The sequence below is a fragment of the Anser anser genome (assembly GCF_964211835.1).
Source record: "Anser anser genome assembly, chromosome: 3".
Classification (NCBI taxonomy): domain Eukaryota; kingdom Metazoa; phylum Chordata; class Aves; order Anseriformes; family Anatidae; genus Anser; species Anser anser.
The window spans coordinates 7,183,975-7,205,379 of NC_139722.1; the positions used below are offsets into that span (position 1 = coordinate 7,183,975).

The window sequence follows — 21,405 nt, forward strand, 5'->3', positions numbered from 1 at the left end:
AGGAGAGGAGAGGAGAGGAGAGGAGAGGAGAGGAGAGGAGAGGAGAGGAGAGGAGAGGAGAGGAGAGGAGAGGAGAGGAGAGGAGAGGAGAGGAGAGGAGAGGAGAGGAGAGGAGAGGAGAGGAGAGGAGAGGAGAGGAGAGGAGAGGAGAATCTATTTCAGAAATAGAAATCTATTAGAGATAGGAGATCTATTTCAGCCCAAAGAAAATTATTCTTTTCAGTCAAACAAAGCAACAAGAAAACCCCTCAGAATAATTTGTTTTACAATGTACTAAAGTATGCTTCATTTCAAGTTATTAATGACTTTTGATTTTTTTTCTCACTTTGCCAATTTTAACATGAGCTGCCATTTCTAAAAAAAAAAAAAAAATAAAAATCCATGTTTTCATTCAAGTCAAATGCTTGACATTTAAGCCATTTCTCCCACTCCTTGGCAAAACTTTGATACAATTTCACACACACACAGACAAAAAAAAAAAAAAAAAAAAAAAAAGCTTCATTTCCCCTGCAGCCCCTTTTCTAGCAAATTCAATATACATACGCAGAACTTGCCTGCTTACTTTCCTTGGAAAAAAAAATTCAAGTCAGGATTCTCTGCCCCACTGCTAAAAACAGCCTGTTTCCATAGCTGTCACTTCCCCTACAGCGAGGGAGTCTGAAACATCCCCAGTGCCTTGTCACATCTATTGAGCTATTCCTTGCTGGCTGGCACACTGCTTGCAGCTCCAAAGGTGGGCAGGAGCTGGGAGCAGCCTCCTGTGCTGCAGTTCTGACTCACTTTCCTGGCCCAGCTTCACACAGCTGGGGAATTCCCTGGGGGATGGATGTGTGGGCACCCCAGATCCTTTGCAGCGCTTCAGGAAGGGTGAAGGAGCCCAGAGGTACCACTGGAAGAGGTCTTCCCACAAGAACCTTCATGGAAGGCATAAAAGCTTTTCCAGATGCCATCACCAAGGGCAGGAGGGAAGGACTCTGTAGCAAGCTGCAAACATCCTTCTGCCAGCCAGCTTGCACAAGAGTCTGTTCAGCCCGCTTCAACACATTTGTAGCTGTAATTTTGCCAAAAAGCAAAAATAAAAACAGGAGATCGCAGATTATAGCCAAGCACTCACCAGGCTCCAGCCAGAACAGGTTCTTGTCCCACCAGCACCAGTTGTACCTCCTGCACGTAGCAAGGGTACAGGGCTGGAGGACAGAGCTCCCAACCCCTGCAACTGTTTCCTTCTCACCACCTGGCAACATCCAAGACCATAAAGCATTTTAGGAAGGAAAAAGCCCTTTGTATCATCACTAACGAGGCTTTGTCAGGCCTGGAGTCAGGCGACAAGTCTTCGTTAAACCATTTCTAATCCAGGTATGGAAATCAGGGCTGGCAAATATGTCTTGATTTTATTCTGTTGCTTTTCTGACAGAAAAACAGATTAACTATTTCATTCATTCCCCTATTTTCTTCATGAAACATTTCAATATTAAAAAATGAAAATAAAATTGCTGTAGTTCTGAACTTTTTTAAAACTTAAATATGCCTAAAAATACAACTTGTTTGACTTGAATGTAATGTTTTGTCTGGTTCAAAACACATTGTTTTACTAGTTTGGGATTTTGTTTTTTTGTGGGGAGGCAGGGCAGAGGGAAGCATTTTTATTTAATTTTAATGCTATTATCCAGTATATAGAGATCTCCAGAAAACCTGCTCTCTGTTAACACTCTCACTGGGCTGAAAGTTGGGGAAATGCAATCATGACTGGTCTTGACAAAGAGGAGGGAACACCAGAAACCATAACATCAGAATCTATATCAGAAAACAGGTAGCTAGACATTCTTAGTTAGTTTGGATCTCTTCAATAAATTAGGAGATGTAATTTCAGAACACTGTAGATTTCAGGTTAACTGCTTGGGCTTTCTGTTCCATAAGAAAAGGTGCAGGAGATGCAGCCACAATCTATAAAAATCCTATGATTTAATTTATACCCGTTGGTCAGTTTGAAGTTGAATGAAACGAGCTGATTGAAAACAAGAACCAAGCTGAACAACAATTCACATCCAACCTACACAAAATCCAAACCTGAAACAGTGGAAAGCTATTTGGTAAGCAATGTTCTATCTGTCTTTTGCCCCAGCACCATCTATCTGCAATGATTAAAGGCACGAAGACAAAGTACATGGAGCATTTGCTGGTTCCACGAGAATGGAACAGACCCTTGGTCACTCAGGACATCAATAATCCAGCGTGAGCAGCTGAAAAGGAAAAATGTTACTGATTCCTGTAACTTAAGTGAAGAGCAAATTGCCTGGCTCTGGTTTTAGTGCTTTGATAGATTTTCCTGCTCACTTACTGGTTTAAAGGAGAGGAAGGAAGGAATGGTCATTCGGTCTCCAAGGTACCCTTCAAGTCAGGGCCCAGAACGCTCCTGCAGCTTCAGCAAATGCAAATCTTGGTCTAGCGTTTGCTGGGGCAATGTCAGCTGGTATTGTCACTAAAGTCCCGTGGAGATGCTGCTAGCTCTGTACCCCATGGAAGGAAGGAACTGAGAAAGATAACAGAGGGCCAGCAAGCTTATAGAGATGCAACAGGGAAAAAAGGGTGCAAGAACAGAGCTGGGGAAGTTGTGGAAGCAGTCAGGAAAGAATGTGATGAGGATTTTAGATGGTTTCTGAATTCACTTCTATCCACCTCTCACATTTTATGCTTTAATTAAAAAAATAATGCCAAAATAGGATACTTTGTTAATCTATTTTTAATCTTGCTTACTTTTATTGTTGATATCAAGGCATTGTTCTTTTATTGACATCAGATGCATCCATGCATTCAGGGTTTGAGAAGGGGTGGTGGTGTCAGTTTTGTTTTTCCATCTAGTTTGGCATTATTTCATTGGGCTGGCAGGTTATTATATTCTTTTCTAAAGGGGCATTTAAAGGAATTGATTTTGAATCTTTGACATTGCAATCAATACATGTAAGAGAAAATATTAACTCGCAACTGCCAGTTTCTTCTGTGATCATGTGGATTTTTATTTATTTTTTTTTCTAGTACCAGATAAGGTCAGGAACTATCTAAATGAAATGTGCTGGGTAAATACATTTTACCTAAAAGCAAAGCTCTACCAAAGCAAGCAAGGATGAAAAGATCAGGGATCCCAAGTCCATCCAGTTCTGCAGTGTCCCAGATAAGGGAGCCCTCCTGCTTCCTCTGCACTTCTCCCTGGGCACATACCCAGTCCACTGGACTAAAACAGGATTTGTCCTGGTCATGCAGAAGAATACAAGGCTAAACTTCCTCCTTCTGGTTGTAAACAAAACTGGGCAAGTTTTGATTCTGCCTATCCGTTCAAAGTAATTTTACTCCCCTTCTTCCTTGAACTGTATCGTTCCTCAAAAATATTGTTTCCCAACAATAACACATAGCTTTCCAGTTTCACAAATGGGAATGTGAGATTGGGACATTTGCATGAAGACTGGCCAAAATTAGGGAAGCTTTTCCTATTGCCAAGGCTCATACAGGTCATTATGTGTCACTAATTAGTCAAATACCAGATGTAACTCCTGCAGCATGAAGAGCTGTTGTTGTTCTCCCTTGCTTTTCAATTACTGCCCCATGAACATCACACTTAAGCAGGGACAAAGAGGGTGAAATACAAGGATTATTATGTGCATATTTGAAAATATGAGGAAATATGTGAATATACATTTATTGTTAGAATCCCCATCATATAAGATGTGTCATGCTCAGTTCCCAGGAACTCCAGGACAATTAGGAACACAGAAAAAGGAACACTAATGCTATGTCTGTATCAACAAATTAAGCATTGCCAGACCCAAGCACTGGAAATCATTCACTACTTCACTAGACTGTTTCCTCACCAGTTTTTCTGGAGTGGTGTCCACCACAGGCTGTCTTTTTTGTTTGTTTGTTTGCTTGTTTTTTACCTCCAATTCTGCTTTATCTTAAGAAACTGTGCTAAACATTCTGCCTCTACAGAAGTTTCCAGCTCTCTTCCACACTGCAAGCCAAATGGATAGCTTAGAACAATTTGTTGTACCTATGCTGTTAAATTTTAGTCTTAAGTTCCTTGGTGTTCACACTCCACTGCTTTCTTCTCCTTGTCTGGTTTTCTTGTGATCTATGTCCTCCTAGACATTGTTTTGTCAGGCTGAACAAACCAGCCTCAGCTGATCTGTCTCCTGCAAAAGGCTTGTCCCGGTCACCAAAGAGCCTCAAAGTAAAGCAACAATATGTGTCAGGACCAGCCTCCCCTCCTGCCATGGAAAAAGTGCAAGTTTTGTAGACATTTGAGTCCAGAAAGTGAATGATGTTAATAATTAAAGACCATTCCCCAGCCTGAGATCTAAAGAATACCTCTAGTTAACAAAAAAGTCCTACTCTATGCACTGACAGGTCTTTAAAATTTTCTTTTGCCTTCACATACAATAGAAGATATCTTCAAATATTTTCACAAAACAGTAAGTAAAGAATGGGCAGAAATTCAACATGTCCCTTGGGTTGGACATCCTGACCATGGAGGACACTAGCTCCCTTAGCAACATAACATCTTTAAAGTTTGCCTTTTAGCTGCTACTATATTTGTCACATGTTGTTTGAACATGTTAAAAGTCACTACTACCCAAAAGTAGACTTCTCATAAATAGTTGAATGACCTGCTTTCAACAAAGTCCTCAGAGTTTCTTTCCATTCTATCACCTGTAGGAAATACTGTCTATCTTTTCAAATTACAGTTTTGATTCTGACAAATACATTTTTTAACTCTTTGCCCAAATTCTCCTCAGCTGAGTGTTTGCAGGCACATTCATTTCTGTATGCAATCATTCTCACATTTGCATCATATAATGAATGCTTGAGTTCTTCATCACAGAGAGGCAGAAGTCAAGAGTCACAAACTAAGCATCTGTTGATTAAGACTGCTCTGTTGAGAGTCCTGAACGTCTCCGCAATTCTCTAAGAGACTAACCAGAGAACAGCATTTGAGCTTCTTGTTGTAACACTAGAGAGACCTTCAAATAGCTAAGAGAGCAGCTATGGAAAGAGTCAGAAGCTGGGCTACCATCACAGTTTTAATGGATAGTGTAGGCAAAAGATAGAATTTGGTTAGTACTGTCCTGGAGTGCATGCTCCAAATTCCTTTTGCCAATGGAAAGGGGTATTTTGCATTTGTAAAATTAGCAAGTGCATTTAAGAAGGTTATTAGCATCCTAAATGTTAATCTCATACAAGAAAATTAAGAAGTGTCAGCAAACACACTTGGGTGCTAAAAGCTGGCTGTCTATATACTGTCAAATTGTTAGAGTGGTCCCTGGCCAAAAGCAGTTCCCCCAAACAACTCCTGGATATGGTTCAGAAGTTAACATAAGCCAGGAACTATTCCTAATAATCACGTTGGATGCAATCACCGTTTTGGAGGCTAAGACTGTTTAATAGCTTAGATGCAGGCCATTCAGAGCCAGTTGGCTTTAGGTACCCAAGACTGTTCTCTGGACGTTTAATTAGCTGGTGAAGAAACAGCCAAGCCTACCAAAGTGGACTCTTTAAAATCTGTGTCTCTGGTTATTATACAAATCCTACATATGAATGCTTCAAATTTCTTGCTAGGTACATAAATCAATTTACAGGGGCTAAGGAGGAAGTTTGACACATGGAGATATGAAGGAAATAGTCTACAATCACTGCCTAGAGCAAATGGACTTGGCTCTAGACCTCTCACAGCCCAGGTTAGTTAAATACACATGATTGGATTTTTCCCTGCCCAGTTTTCCTGCTTCACTGGATTAACCTTTTCTTGCCTGGCCATGGGTTTCTTGTTTATGTTACAGTACTTGGGATTTTTATGGGTTTATGTTATTTAGGAACTTAGCAGAAAACAACATTTTGCATATCTGTTTGCTCAGAGCATTTTCACATGTATCCAGTGAAGCAAGTCAGATGAGAAGTGAGGCTCTTTTCCCAATTTTCAGCTCTTTACATCTTTGAACACACTAGAAGAAATACTAAGTTTGTGCATATTCATCCATCCCTAATAGTTATCCATAATGCATGGAGGGGGCACTCAGGGAGACTGTCTTACAATTTATTTATTTTTTTGATTCTAGTAGAGAATTTCAAAGTGTTTCACACCCATAGACAACCAGAAGGTGAAAAGGAAAAGGTACAAATCAAGCTGTTGTTATCAGCAGAGATATGTACAACCTGAGGTTTTTCTTCCCTATACCCCACCCTGTTTTCAGCAATCATAATATATTCAATGCCTATTTAAAATAAAATAATTAAACAGACTGTTGTTTTGCCAACTTTTCTTTACTTTTTTTGTTCTCAGTTGTACTATTTACACTGCACACTTATTGGTATGAGATTAATCCATTAATTGCAATCCAGCTGCCCGCTGGTTACCACCAAGGATCATTTGCTCATGAAGGATATGTGCCTCTGCTCATTTGCAGGCATATAAATGCATGACATTCTGCTCCGTTCCCAAAGGGAAAAGCAGTTCAGAATCTTCCATTAGAATTGCCACTCTCCCACCTCCCGTTACTGTTAATTTAGCTGGAAGAGCTGTGGCTGTTGAGATTTAAAGGCTTGAAGAAATCCAGCCATTCTGTTGTTAGTGGAGCTAATAAGCCAAACAAGTCCATGTGCTAACTCAGATGGCTAAATCTTACAGCCCATCCCTGGTGGAAACCAGTGGGAAAGAAGCCAAGGGAGACTGGGAAAGTTTGATTATTTATGAATACACAACTTGTAGCTAGCCTGCTCACGTGTGACCAAGAAATAAGCACTGATTAAGCTCTGGTCCTACTGAGAAAGTAAAGCATTGGCCAGAGATGTTGAGATGGGTTGAGACTGAGCAGGCTGAAAAAACTCTCTGTACACTTTCTTATTGTTTTCTACGCTCCTATAGCACGATCGATAAAGATGTCCAGAGAAGTATCAGAACAGGGAGTCCTGTTCAACAATGAAGCAAACACTTCATGGAATCACATCAGAAGGAGATTCAGGGGGGATAAAGGATTAATCGGAATAGGTCTTGCAATATTTAAATATGCAGTTTCATCATTGTTAGAATAAAAACTTACAGTTTTATTTCATAGAAATGATTTTTCATTTTGTAGTTTTGAAATGTATTATACTCTAACAGAAATAGAAAGTGACCTATTTTGACTGAACTGAAACTCTTTTTATACCCTAGAACACCACTGAAATGTTAAAAGGGAGGACAAATTTCAAAAATCATCTAAATCCCCCATGATTTGTTCCATTCATCCCATGAATGCATCCTTTATATAGAGAAATGGTGACATCATCATCTATAAGCCAGGAGAGCTGGAACGTGTTTCCTAAGGAAATAATTAGAAGTAGTTGGAAGAAATATAGCAAAGGAGATGCCAGGTGATGGTCAGTAAATCTTTACGTCTCCATGGAACAGGTCCACAGCAGAAGACAGGAGATAATTTGAATCAGTAAGGGATGCATCTCATCCCCTTAAACATATAGGCAGTGCTACCAGCTTTGATGTAATGAAGAAGCCCAGAAGTTCTCCTGGCTACACCGTGTAAACCACCACCCATCCAGGCCTCCAACCTGAGTCATGAACTGGAGTGCAGAAGACATGACAAGCTGCAGGTGCCATGTGTTATAGAAGGGTCTAAACATCATTTCTCCATCTTCACATCCTTTCTTTCACACACACTGTACGCTAGCGGACATTCTGCCTGGAAATGTTTTTTTTATGACTGTTCTAAACTTATTCTGGGAGAGGAGAGAAAATTAAACTTCTGGGTGGTTTTGGCCAACTGTAGTGATCATAAAACCCAGGCAATTTGGCAGCTTGAGACCTGCTCATCACCGCACTGGATTTTATGGCACAAACCAGTGTGCACAACGTGGCACAGAACAGTTGTGCCACAAACCTGCTTTCCTCTGAAACCCAACCCACAGTATGGTCACCACCTCAACACTTTGAGTGACAAACTGATAGCACCATAGTTAAACACAAGTTTCTCCCATTCAGTGCAGGGAAGCTGTGATTTTACCCTAAACCGACAATAGAAAACACATTACCTTTCCTGCCCTTGCCAATCTGTAGCATTTTCATCTTCCAAAGAGTCAGACAAGATCCATTTAATGTACTGCTCTGAGACAGACTGTTTTACTGATTTTCCTTCCTGGCATTCGTGAACAGCTGCTGCAAGGAGCTCTCTAATGCTCTTTTCAAGGCAGAGCTTGCTAGAACAGAACCCTTTGGCCTTGGCACTAACACAGGAGATTGATAGTCTGTTCCCTTGCCTACCCAATGTATTTTGCAACCCACAGCCATCTGGGCAGAGAAAGCACTTCCTTGGAAGTGAATGCATTTCCCACTGTGAGTAAGTTCTAAGAAGAGGATGGATGCTAAATGCTAAATAAAAATAAATAAATAAATAAATAAATATGCATCAGCACTTTCTCCACCTGAAAAGGTGAATAGTGCACTCTTCAGCAAAGCATTCCCCCTCCATCCTTTTGCAGTCATCAGGCTGTTTCTTCAGGTCTGTTTAGCACACACAGCACATCCTTCTTCAGCCCTCTTCCTACAAAGCCACATATGTTCTCTGAAGGGAGAAATTAGGAGCATGGTACATCATGATTGGAAAAGCAGAGCTGAGCAATTTACTGCTAAGATGTGCTCCTTCCGCAGCTATTCCACAACATCTGAAGGTACTTTTTCATATGATAACTACATGCATGGTCAAGAGAGATATAAATAACAGTCGGAATGAATTAGATTTTTAGTTAACATAATCTCTTCTACTGAAAATGTTTCAGCTCCATAAGACCATGGTCTCAGGTCAGCTCCCTCTGCTTGTTGCAATTCTACATCAACATTTCAAGAGCGTTAGTGGTGACTTATTTGTTTAGTGATTCATGCCTGAGACATTTTGAAATCTCTCAGAAGTATCATTGAAATGAAATTTAATAAGAAATGGAACAACTGAATTAGTTAGGAATTTTCTCAGGACTACTTTTTTAATAAGAAAACACTGATTTATTTATAAAAGAAATTTACTGGTGAAAGTGTCCCCAGAGAACAAGTATTTTTTTGGTATCAGCAGTGGATTTTTTATGGCAGTAATAGAAGATTCTAGAACAGTCTGATTCACAAGGCACTCACTTTGGATATGAGAAAAAGAGCTACAGCAAGCTGATATATACCAGAGCTGAAAACTGGACCCCATTTGCCCCCATCCCAACATGGCCAAAAGCTAGTTTTCACTCTCAGATACACAAATACCCCACCCCTCATTTTTCAGAGGATATTGCGAAGCTTCCTAACATCTTCCCAGTACAGAAACACTTTTATATTCTCTTCTCTATTAAGAGCACCTATTAACTATTAAACTGTCTATCGAAGTGAACGCTCTCCCACTGCTGAGCTGGGCACGAAGGCTTTATTTCCATGCTTTTCCAATACTATATTTGCAGAACAAGCACAAGACCAAGTTTTTCATTTAAGAAAGACCCGCTAATCTCCCACCTAAGCTCAAGAATATTTTCATGTAAGGAAATGTGTCTCAGCTCCTGAATTCTCCCTGCAGATGGGGCAGAGGGATGATTACAAAAGAAGACGTGAAACCAAATTAAAGGCCTAACGTTCATGCCTGCAGCATGTTTTCTACCCAAGACCAGCTCATGTGTCTACACAACATAAGTCCCTTCCTTTTCCACTCTGCTGACTTCTTTCACCTTTAGCACTTCCCAGATGAGTTTTCCATTTAAATGGTGGTTTACCCAGAATTGTTTTCATTAATAGGAAAGGTCTCCTGAGTGACTATTTCCTCTGTTAGAACAAGTTAGATGTAATAATGACTACAGTTGGGTAGTATATGACTGCAGTGAGAAAATAAATAAATGAATTATTAAAGATATAAACTTTATTTGGGTTAAGTCTTAGAAGGTGGCTTTGGAAGCAATAATAACAATTATAATTAATGAATGTGCTGCCAAGTATTGACCAAATGATACTTACAAGTTTGTTCTTCATTTCCCCAATGCCTGACTACTCAATTTGTTTTCTTATTAAAATCCAAGGGCTTTGTGAAAATGCCTTTGAAAACAATCTCTAGGATATAACTGCTCCTAGCAAAAAAGAGCAAAAACCAAATTTTATGCTCCATTTCCCTGTTAATACCTTTTGTTTTAAAAGGTTTGTATGGTATTTTAAAATCAATGGCAAGAGAAAAAGAGTAATACTATTTTTGTCTGTCAAATAGATTACATATTTGAAGAGAACTGTATATACAGTGAAACAGCTCTGGGATGTGCAAAAGGTCTGAGCTGGGGAATCCTAAAATTACTGGAGTACAGTTATTCAGAGAATAAGTAGAACCAGGGACAATCAAGAGAACAGGGGCAATGACACGATAGTTAATTGTAATCACTGGGTAACAAAGGATCAGAATGTGTTATCCAAAGGGTAAGCCTAAATAATAATAAAATAGAGAGAGAGAAAATTAAAACAGAATTCACTGACTGAATTTAAATCATAATTTTCCTGGTGTGATTTTCCTTCTTGTATTTTCCTTTTCTCAGCACTGATAGCATTTTATGCTGCTGTATGCTATCAAGAATAAATAAATCACTCAGGTCTTGCAAAGCAGGCTGTTGGGGTGGGTCCATCCTTCCCACTCCTTCTACAAATATTCCTGGAAGGGACATTCAGCATTCTTCATCAATGTTCACATCACATGTTTTGACATGCTTGGGTGAGCCATCAGTAACAAAGAGTGAAACCTTTGAGCTTTAGATTAACACATATAAATCACTATTGTTTAAGCCAAAAAAAAAGAAAAAAAGAAAAAAAAACCAAGCTTGGTAGAGAAAACTGTAGAGGGAGACAGAAACTTACCTTTGATACAAATTCAGCACAGACAATTATGAGAAATGGGACATGAGGAAATCTTTTTTCTTCCATGCACAGCAAACCAACGTTAAAAAAAAATTAAAAATAAAAAAGGAAATATGGTCACTGATGCAATTAAATATACCAGTAACGTTTTCTTATCTGCTGGCAGGTCAAGGCACAAAGTTTGTCCCTGTAGATGAGGTCTCTTGAGCAAAGGGAAATTTCAAAAAATTGAAAATGTTTTTTCTTCCTTTGCAACAGAGTACACACCCCTATTTTCTTTATCACAGAGATATTTTCAACTCATAAGTCCTCTACTGTTGCCAGCAGCTACATTACCAGCAATGCCATTTGCCACGACACTCTCAAGTTTCCGGAGTCGTCAAGTGGAACTTTGCACTTTGATTCTTAAACTCAGTTTAAAAGAAAAGGATCAATGCAACTTTACTCTTTTTGTCTTTGATTTGCTAACAATCTCCTGAAAGTTTGCAATTCACGTTGTGTGGCAAGGATCCTTTGAGTTAGCTGTCTATAGCCCAGTTTGCCTGTGATTACGAAACAAGCAGATTTTAATCTATTATATGCCAGATTGTCAGACAATGTTTGTTTCCCATTTTTACCTCTGTGTCAGCTATGTTGGAGCACAACATTTCCCCTGCTAATTAGGATATAGACAGCAGTGCTTGACATGTGGGCTTTGCTTCCATGGGCAGCTGCCAGATGGACTGGAGCAGAGAATGTCTAAGCATGTGACTGCAAAAGCAAGCAAAGCAAATACACAGCCTTTTTTTAAAATGGAAATATTCTCTACAGGGAAGTATTACCATCTCATAATATGTATGTTTCTATTTGGCCTTTTCAAGATGGACAAGCTGTGGCAGAGGAACATCAGAGTCCTTATGCATGATGTCTGGTAAGACAGGAGGAGCTGAGCCCACAATGTGTACAACTCCTTGGTTCAAGCCCTTGCTTTATATTGCTGCCACTGTTATGTGAGTTGTTAATGAGAACTGTGAGTAATGATGTAAGTTCTTGGGAAAATAAGAGGTTCCTTCAGACAATAGTTTGCTGAAGTGGTAAAACCTGAAGGATATCATGACTAACAGCTGTGGAATGAAGAAAAGGCATCCCAAGAAATGTAATGCAACAAGTGTTTATCTATCTCATGCAGTGGAGCAGACAGCCCAAGTTAGCTCTGAGTCTGAGTGCTGTGTAAAAAACAGTACTCTCCCAAAGTCCTAGTCTTCCCTCCAGAAGAGTCATCATTGCCTGCATATACCAATCCCAAAATACGATGCTCACTCTTCTGTTTTGTCTGCCATAACCCCTGAACTAGTGTTCAAGAGACTCATCCCTTCCTCACATGGGTATGTCCATCTACATCAAGTGTAGGCAGGAGTACAGTTTCTTCCTCCTCAGATAGATTTGAAATAAGTCCTTCATAAAGATCATACACTGACTTATGGATGAAATGGAAGGCAGACTTCTTTGAGTTAGCATTCCTGCCCCACTGAAGTACATGACCAATTTTCTTGTTCAGCTTTCCAACAAGTACTAAATAAATAAGCTAACAACTAACTCAAAAAACAATGAAGAATCAGTTCTCTTTTTTTTTTCTACTATATGTTTTTTCTTTGTCCTTTAACACACAACTACAAAGTGAATGATGATAGATGATTTTTCAATTTGAATCATGATCACTGTTAGATGTTAAAGGACAAAGGAAATAAATCATTCTGAAAAGACATAAGGAGGTGATGGTGTTTTCATCCTTCAAAGATCTTTCCAAATTGTTGGCAAATAGAAGTTTTCCTGGATGATGGTAATTTTGTGGTCTTTATCTCTTCTTGAAGGGGAAATGCACTTGATGGCTTTGATTTTTTTTTTTTTATCAATAACCTCGTGATTTTTCAAGGGAAAAAGTCAAAAACCTTGCACAACATTAAAAAGAAAGCTATGAATAAAAAATATATGGTGCAGGTGGAAGGAAGGGAAATTGTGTGTTCTTTGGAATTTCTCTGATACCATTCCCTTGATTTCCCTTTTAGAAAAAAAGTCTGATTGAACCAGGTTTTCATGGCAAACCAGGCTCAAATCAAATTCAATTCTGGTCAAAATAGATTCTGACGTTCTTGTCATGAGGTACCTGCCAACAAACCAGGCAGATCTTTGTCTTCTCCATTTGTGACCACCTCTTGGAAAGATGTAGGCTAAAGCTGCAGGTGTTGGAGGCAGTAGGGTTCTGCAGTGTAGGGATACATACTAGAGCATCTTCTTTGGCCCTCTGAATCCAAGTCACTGAAGCATTGATATTGAGTCCTCCTACCAGTAAATCATGGTACGGAAACAGGTTTCAAATGAAGACAAATATTCATTTTTATAGATTAATATGTTGCTGACTTACTGAGTGTTAACATTAGCAGTCAATGTCAGTCATAACTCTTAGGTGCATATTTGATGTCCAGCAATACAAAGCATTTAATCTGAGTTTTGTTAAAGAAGCTGAAAATAGGAACAATTTACACTTTAACAGAGACTGTCTTTAGCCTCTTGAAGTAGCTTTAGAACATGGATCAGCACAAATACTCCAGTTTTACAGCTGAATAAGCCAAAAGTGTGGGTGACTCCAAATATTTATACTCTCACTGTCTCGAGGATCATTAACATGCAAAGTCAAGTGTGGAATCACAGAGGAAAAAAGCAGTCCTGTATCCTACACAGTGATCCACACAGCTTTACTATAGCATTAATATAAGACTCCTTGTCATCCTCTTTAGCACAGGTAGTGGATCCCCTGTGATGACACTGGAGTCCCTTTAAACTTGACAGCCAGGAAACACAGCTTCATGTATCTTGGTTATTTCGCTTAGACGGGAGACCCAGGCCTGCCAGCACATGTAAAGTCCAACATGTCCACCAGGAATGTAAAGGCTGTTAGGTCTATGTAGGGATATTTTTGCCCTGACTGTAGGGCAGACTGTGGTTTGCAATTTGGATTCTGGAACTAACACAAAAACCTGGTAGTAACTATCAATGAGAAATTAGCACATAAAGAAGATCTTGCATAATGTCTGAAAACAATTATGTTTCCAGAAATCTTGGAATGAGCTTGCTTGCTTTCCCTTTGGATTCATGAACATTTATTGATACCTTACAAGAATAAAAATAAAAAAATAAAGTAATAATAATAATAAAAAGCCCTGTTTTTATAGCCAAAGGAATCACAGCATAAATCACAAACCAGAGAGTGAATGAAACCTGTGCAAAGAGTTTTGGTCATTAACTTTTACTGACAAATCCATTTGATAAAATTATTGTTTGTTGCAGAAAATGTGCAGACACCTAGTTTACCACCGCAGTTCATTTACTCGTCACCACATGTACATTCTCAAGCTCAAATATAAACCAAATTCCTCCTTTGTGCCACAGAAATACCTTGTACTAGTGGAAAGCAAGGCATGCTGCTGTAACTAGAGAACTGTTATGCTGGTAAATGACCATAAATGTACTCTCCTATATGTAACATCAAAGCCATCCTTAGATATATAAAATATAACCAGCAAACAGAGGTTTCCTTCTGAACTTACACGCAAGCTTGTGCCATCCAGGTTGTTTTCTGTCTTACAGCCACCGTCAGCATCTCAGCACAGATCCTCTTTTAACATTCCTGAGGATCTGGAATTAAAGGCTATTTGTGAGACAATGTAATTGGACTGCAGGTCTACTGTTTAAATTTATTTATTTGTCATGTTTCCTGAGACAATACTAATACACTTTAGTAGAGATTATATGTTTATCAAAAGCATTTCGTTTAAGCAATATTGCCAATAGCAAGTTCAATGCAGTACTCCCCCACCTCTTATAGAATAGGCAGCTGTTGTAAAAAGAATTTCCTCTCCCCGCATTTCCTTTTCCTTCCAGCATACTGCATGTATGCATCAATGCATCAATGCATCACCTCTCCATCTCATTAAACATCTGCACTCAGAAGACATTTTTTTTCCTGCCTTTTCTCATTATTTTTTTTCTTCCTCTCTTCCACTGTTTTTCTCTGGTGTACTATTTTTTATGTCTTTGGAGCATCAGGGGATGGATGGGGAGAGAGTGTTTTCCATAGTATAGGTGATACAGTGCACAAATTCCTATTGTTCTCATATGAATAGAAGACTACAGGAGCTCTGGCTTCATTTGTCAGCAATCTATGTGTGAATCATGTTTTAGATGGACATAGAAAAGATCTGGGACCAACACAATTAGAGGAAGATGGAGCTAGCTACAGGTTAATGACTCAAGTCAAGGATGAAAAATACACAAGTCCACAGTGCTTAAGCTAACACATTAATAACAGGCAGATAAAAGGGCAGCATATGATAATGCTCAGGAGTGACTGCATTTTTTGAACATGAACTTTATCTTTTGATGACTTCTATTTAAGTTTTTCAAGGAAAAAAAGAAAAGTTCTTCAAGTATGTTTAGGCAAGACTTCTTCCTTTCTGAACGGTATAATATACAATAAAGTCCAAACAAACCTTTAAACAAGAATGTTGAAGGTAGATGTTGAACAAAAAAGAGCAGGTACATCATAAGCATCAGTAAGCAACCCATTTAAGCAATATTGGGTAAAATTGAGTAGTATAAATGAGAACCTTTCCACAGACATCAAAGAAGTGACAACTTTAACCAACCAGAATTAGGGTCTAAAAAGGCTATTTTAGGAAGAGAGAGGTACAAAAATATTTCTAGTCTAGTTTTGGAAAGATAGTGCTGTCCATTTCTCTAAGGTGAAAAGGGATACAAGTAAATAGAGAGCCATAACAAAAGTAGCAAAGGCTCACTCCTTGGTCCTTACCCCCCACAGGCTGCAGTACAGGTAGTCGTAAGAGCAACTAAATCAGGAATTTAGCTGCACAGTGACCATTCCATCTGAGGATAAAATCATCCCTGGTGGCATGATTTGAGCTTAAGGCTGTTGGGGTTTTTTTTGGAAGGAATAATGGAATTGTAAATGGCAATTTGCCACTGGCAACATTAAAACATTAGTAGATTAATAATGTCCTAGGCTTGACCATCTAACTAACATTAGTGAGATCACTTTAGTTACTTCCTGTACAGAACCCCATTCCTTGTTTTTGAGTAGAACCTGTTTTCTGTGTGGCCAGTCTAAGGTACCCTAGAGGCCTGACCCCAAAGGAAAATCTTCTACCTCTTTATCCCATTTTGATCATCTTTCTCTGAACTATTTTGACTTCTATGCTATCCTTTCATGATGTAGTATAAAAAGCTAGTAATCAAAGTTGAGATGCAGCACTGATTTATATGTGGCAATGAAAACAGCCCCAAGTATCCCCTACATCTTTATTACTATTCACTTCTTTATGTCACTGCATATTACCGGCCCTCAGCAGCCATATTATGCAATCTCCTGATGTCATGTTCATAACCATTCAGTGAAGATGTCCCCAGTCTTCTGAAGATCATTGTTATCACTTTCCCAGAGCATTGTGAACTGATTTTAATCCTGCCACACCAGCCAAGTCTAGACCTGTGGTATTTCATAGTCAAGGGTCGTCATCACCGCAGTTGAGGTGTCCCTTATTGATTCATGGGTATAAGACACTTTAGATATTAAAACACATTGCAGACACGAGTAGCATGCTTTAGAGACTGTCTTACACAGATTAATAGAAAGTGTTAAAGGTGGTTTCAGATATCTTTGTCACTGACTGCAGGTGTCCCCTGGGTGCAGGATTGCCAGCTCTGCCACGAGGAGTGGCCAGCTCTGTGCTGTGACACACATCGAGGCTGCGGATCTGCTGCGTCAATGGCTGCATTTTAAAATAGATTGGGCAATGGTGCTGTGAGATTAGGTGAAGGGACAGGCTGTGCCTCAGAGTGATGTTGATGGTGTTCAGTAATATTGGAAATGATTTCCTCACAAGTGTTAGCTCCCACACTCCTGGCGGAATCACTCATGTTGTCAAGGTGAAGAAAATGTTCCTGACAAGCCCATCACCGGACACATTCAGGTGTTTCTCCTCTGGGAGGAGCAAGGGCAGAATGATTTACTGTTCTCTGCCTATCTCCTTAAGCGCCTGAGGCAGGGCACACAGACATGTCATGAGAGGTGGGAAAGGTTATTTATGTGTTTACCACTTCCCTTGGTGTCCTAAAGTGTCCCCTGCTCCTGGCAAGTCATCTGTTTCCTCTTAGCCTCCTTCTTCAGACAGGCTATGACTCCAAAACCATCACAAATAATGCTATCACTTGGTGCCATGTGCACAGCCGAACTGGAAGGATTTTAGAAATGATTAAACTTACTGCTTGAATATCCTCAGCAGGGCTGCCTCTCCTATCAGTCAGATGTCATGCATGGCTCTTTAGAGGCTTGGGTAGACAGAGCAGAGGTTGTCCTCCTTTTATCCTTGCTGTTTTGCAAAAACTTTCACATCTTTGTCCTCTCTTGCTCTCCTTTTCCTCTCCCCTCATTTCTCATGAGCATCTAAAGAGCGGCATAGACACAAACAGGCCCTCTCCCAGGCTTCCTCTCATTTGTCAGTGCTTTCCTAGGTATAAGAGCAGAAACCCCCCCAAAATTTTTTTAAAGCAGCTACTTAAATAACCGCATTGAAAACCTGTCTGAAATGTCTGAAAGGAAGACACTTAAAAAATGAGATAAGTGGTATATTCAGACTGTGATAGGACTATTTTGAGCCTTCCCTCCTTTGATTTCTTTTTTTTTTTTTTTTGAGCTCAAGTTCAAAGACGACAGCGCAGTAGCTCCTCTGAGATGAAGTGAAGTATGTGGATGACTTTGATAAATGAAACTATTATTTTCTATGATTAGCCTATAAGGAAAAAGAAAGAAAAATAGGCCAAAATTCTTCCACAGCAAAAAAATATCATAATCAAAACAGACCAAACTCTGAACAGATAGTCTCTCTGACTGCCATTCAGTGGGGATTGAACAGCAAAACCAGAAATATCCAGCAAAGAGAGTTTACGACTGGTTGTATTTGGTCAGTAACAGTAGTCAAAACACACAAAAAACGTGAGAGTTTGTTTAGAGCAAGGAAACCTGATTTTACTGCAGATTACTATAACTTTCCCAAATTGATTACTCTAATGCAAGTCTGAAAAACAAAACAAAACAAAGCAAACAAGCAAACTAAAAATAGCAAGAAAGTACTGCATTGCTGCATTGCTGTGAGTACCTGCATTGCACCAATCAACCCCCCTGAATCAGGAACTTCCCTGAAGTAAGAGACTAGTGTCACATTCCTTCAATAAAAACAAAAGTAATTGTGCTTGCAAAAAAAAAAAAGTATATATATATACATATATATATATATATAATATCATTGTGCCTGTGATTATTGATGTTTCTGGATCTTGTAGTAACTAACCTCCCAACTACCAGGGAATGCACTGACTCAAGAACTGTGATGCCACTTATAACCCCACAAAATGAAAAGAGTCATTCACCTGGCAAAGCATGGCGTTCCCTACAGGGCATTGCTTGTTTAGGATTATTGTCTAAGAGAAAAGATGAAGATCACTGCCTTTGAGTCACTTGTTATTCAAACTGTGCTACCTACCTTGACAATCTTTTTGAAACTCTTTCTCTATTTCACATCCATTTTAAAACTCCAGCTCCCAAAATGGTGATGGTCTGGAAATATCAAACAACTTCTGTTTTTCATGTTCTTTATTTCCCTGGAAGAAGATATTCCATATAAAACAAATATTTTATATTCCTTTATATAAAAGGACCCACAAGGCTCAGAATCCTTAAAGAACCTTTTTCTTCTATAAAAACTTCATAATTTCAGACTCTATTTCATGATTTTGGGATGGTTTCCTTTGTGATTTTGGTTATCAGTACTGGAAAGAAATGCAAGTTTTAATTCTCAGTCTCAAGATAGGCCAAAATAAACCTTCTGAGAAAGGAAAACAAGTTGTTTGACTTGTTCAGACTAAGAAAAACAAAGTCATCAGCTTCACTGTTAATTTCTTAGCAGAAACATCCATCTGTGAGCAAAACAAGAAATACTCAGGGGAGAAAAGAGCCACATGGGTCTTTCTCATTTGGATCCCCCGCCATGCTATCTTCGATACTGTGCTGGGCTGCTAACACTTAACTCGATAAATAATGGTCCAAATTCATCCCAGGTGTAATTTGGTGGAGTTACTACAGAAATGAATTTTTCTCTTCAGATGTGATTACCTTCATTTATTATAAACTTCTTTGATAACTTGTTATAAATCTTGACTATTTCTCACTTCTGTGCCAGCCATACTGGCAACACTCTCCATGTGAGTACAGCAGAGGTAGCTAGCTAACAATCTGGCTGACAAAAAGAGGCATTTAGGCACAGATGCACTTTGCAGCTATCCGAGGCAAGACAAAGACTGCATTCAGAAAAGAGGTGATTTTAGAACAATTGTAAGGAATTTCATAGTGTAATGTATATGTTAAGTGTGCAGTTTTTTGGAGGCCTCCGGAGGTCTCTGGATATGCCAGCCTGTTTGCTTTTTCACATAAATAAGCAAACAGAGGGTCTGCAGTGAAAAATATCAGTTCTGACTCAGACTATGAACTTGATGTATGTGATGTATGCAATCCTCATCTCACCCTGCAAAGGTGGAAAAGCTCTCACATAGCAGCTGCCACCACAAAACATTTAATCCTTTCCCATGCTGCTATCCCCTCCACCACAGCCTGTCCAGGGAGAGCAGCTGTTTCTATGCCTGGAAAAAGACAAGGAATCCTTTGGCCTCCCAAAGGTTGACTGTTTTTCCCATTGCTTACCTTCACCTACAGTCCCCAAAGTCATTTTAAGGTTTAGTAGAGAACACTATTTGGTGACTAAGAAATTACACAGGTTATTCCAGGAAACAAAACAGTTCAAAGAGCTACAGAAGTTATTATTTGACCTAAAGTAATTATCATTAGAGACAATGGATGAAATGTAAAGAAATGTCAAGTTGTGTTGTGAGACTTTTTTTCGTAGATAACCTGTTAGAAGGTTAATCTGTCCAATTACTTGTAAACAAATTACCTCTAACTTGAAGAGTCTGGAAAGGTTGAAACTGCACACCAAAAGGCACGAGTCCCAACTTCACTGTGAAATACATGCCCTGCTCTTCACATCCTTCCCCTGGTGTTAAGTGAAGGCAGATATACTGCTGTTGTGATTAGTTCACGTAGGTTCCCACTGCTAGGACTCTGGAATTCCATGCTTTCCCAACAACACCCTTCACAACAAGGTCCTATCCATTTTAAAAGACCCAAGCACTACGCAAGTACAGGAGAGCATTCATGTTCCCCTCCTTGACAAATGGCCTGGACAACAACCAACCCTTTTTAGTATAAAAATGTGAGAGCACATGGTGTGTATGTTAAAAATACACAGCACTGTCTGGAGAGTGTTTGCCCAAAACTCATCATGGTGAAGATGAAGATGACCAGCAGTGTAACCAAACAGTAAGCAGGGAATTGCTGAGAGACTCTGGCAATATGAAAGGAGTCACCTTGAAAAGAAATGTAGAAGAATCCTGGAACTGTGTAATGGAGAAAGAAAAACCTCAGAGTGAGAAGAGCAGAACGTGGTTTGGTGCTGCCAGAAGTCACCCTGCAGCATCACAACCCTGCCCAGGCTGGGCTGAGCATTGTCCCCTGGGACAATACAGGAACACGGCACCCAGTCAGTGAGGGAGAGCTGGGGTCAATGAGTGGGGACCCCAGGGTGCTCTGTGTGCCCCTGCACAATATTTATTGCCCAAGTGTATGATACAAGCACATGTACATCTGGAGCACCCTCATTTACGATGGGATGGGGGTGCAAGCAGGGGACCTGCACCCCTAGTATTGCCCCAACTCTATTATTGAGGTTTATCTGTTCTATTAATTGATATCAAACCTAAATGTACTGTTCAGCGATTTCCAGTTAATTACATGTCATTACCAATTTATTGCTTTGAACATGATGTGGGTTTAAAACACGTGAACCTACTCCTCGTGAAAACCAGCAGTGTTGCTTTTTCATGACACCAGTAAAATATCTCATCATATTTAATGGTGGCTGAGACCCTTATTTCCACTGACCCTTTGTTAGATCTCATAGGGTACATAAATTGCCGTTTAATAGCACTGCAGTGTAGTAGCTGCATCCCTACCCCTCCGCTACTAAAAAATGGTACTGCAACAATTCTTTTTAAAAACTTGTAGCCCATTTAATAGTGTGCCTCAAGCACAATGTACGGTTACCTATGAGTTGGATCTGAAGAAAATACAGGTATATACAATGTAAGGCAAGCCATTGCATTACGCCCATTATGTTTTCTTCTTTTTTAACAGTAATATCTTTGATCAAATTAAATCCAATCCCAGACTTAACTACTGCAAGCAGAAGCTTGCCAGCTTCCTTTTCACACCCTTTAAGCACAGCAATTTTGCACATAGATATGGAGAAAACAAATCCCTTGAGCCTTGTTTATTTTGCCTGGTAATTGAT

At 39.5% G+C, this 21,405-nt stretch overlaps 1 long non-coding RNA gene across 3 annotated transcripts in view; it reads right to left on the reverse strand.

Annotated features, from left to right (window-relative positions):
* The window catches only part of LOC310897139, a 95,058-nt gene that overhangs the window by 35,844 nt on the left and 37,809 nt on the right, over window positions 1-21,405 (reverse strand). The window contains exon 2 of one of the 3 annotated variants that reach the window (XR_014582096.1): window positions 14,479-14,566. The exons of the other annotated variants lie outside the window; for them this stretch is intronic. This is a non-coding gene — a long non-coding RNA (uncharacterized lncRNA). The remainder of the gene's footprint in view (window positions 1-14,478; window positions 14,567-21,405) is intronic. 3 annotated transcript variants of the gene reach the window in all.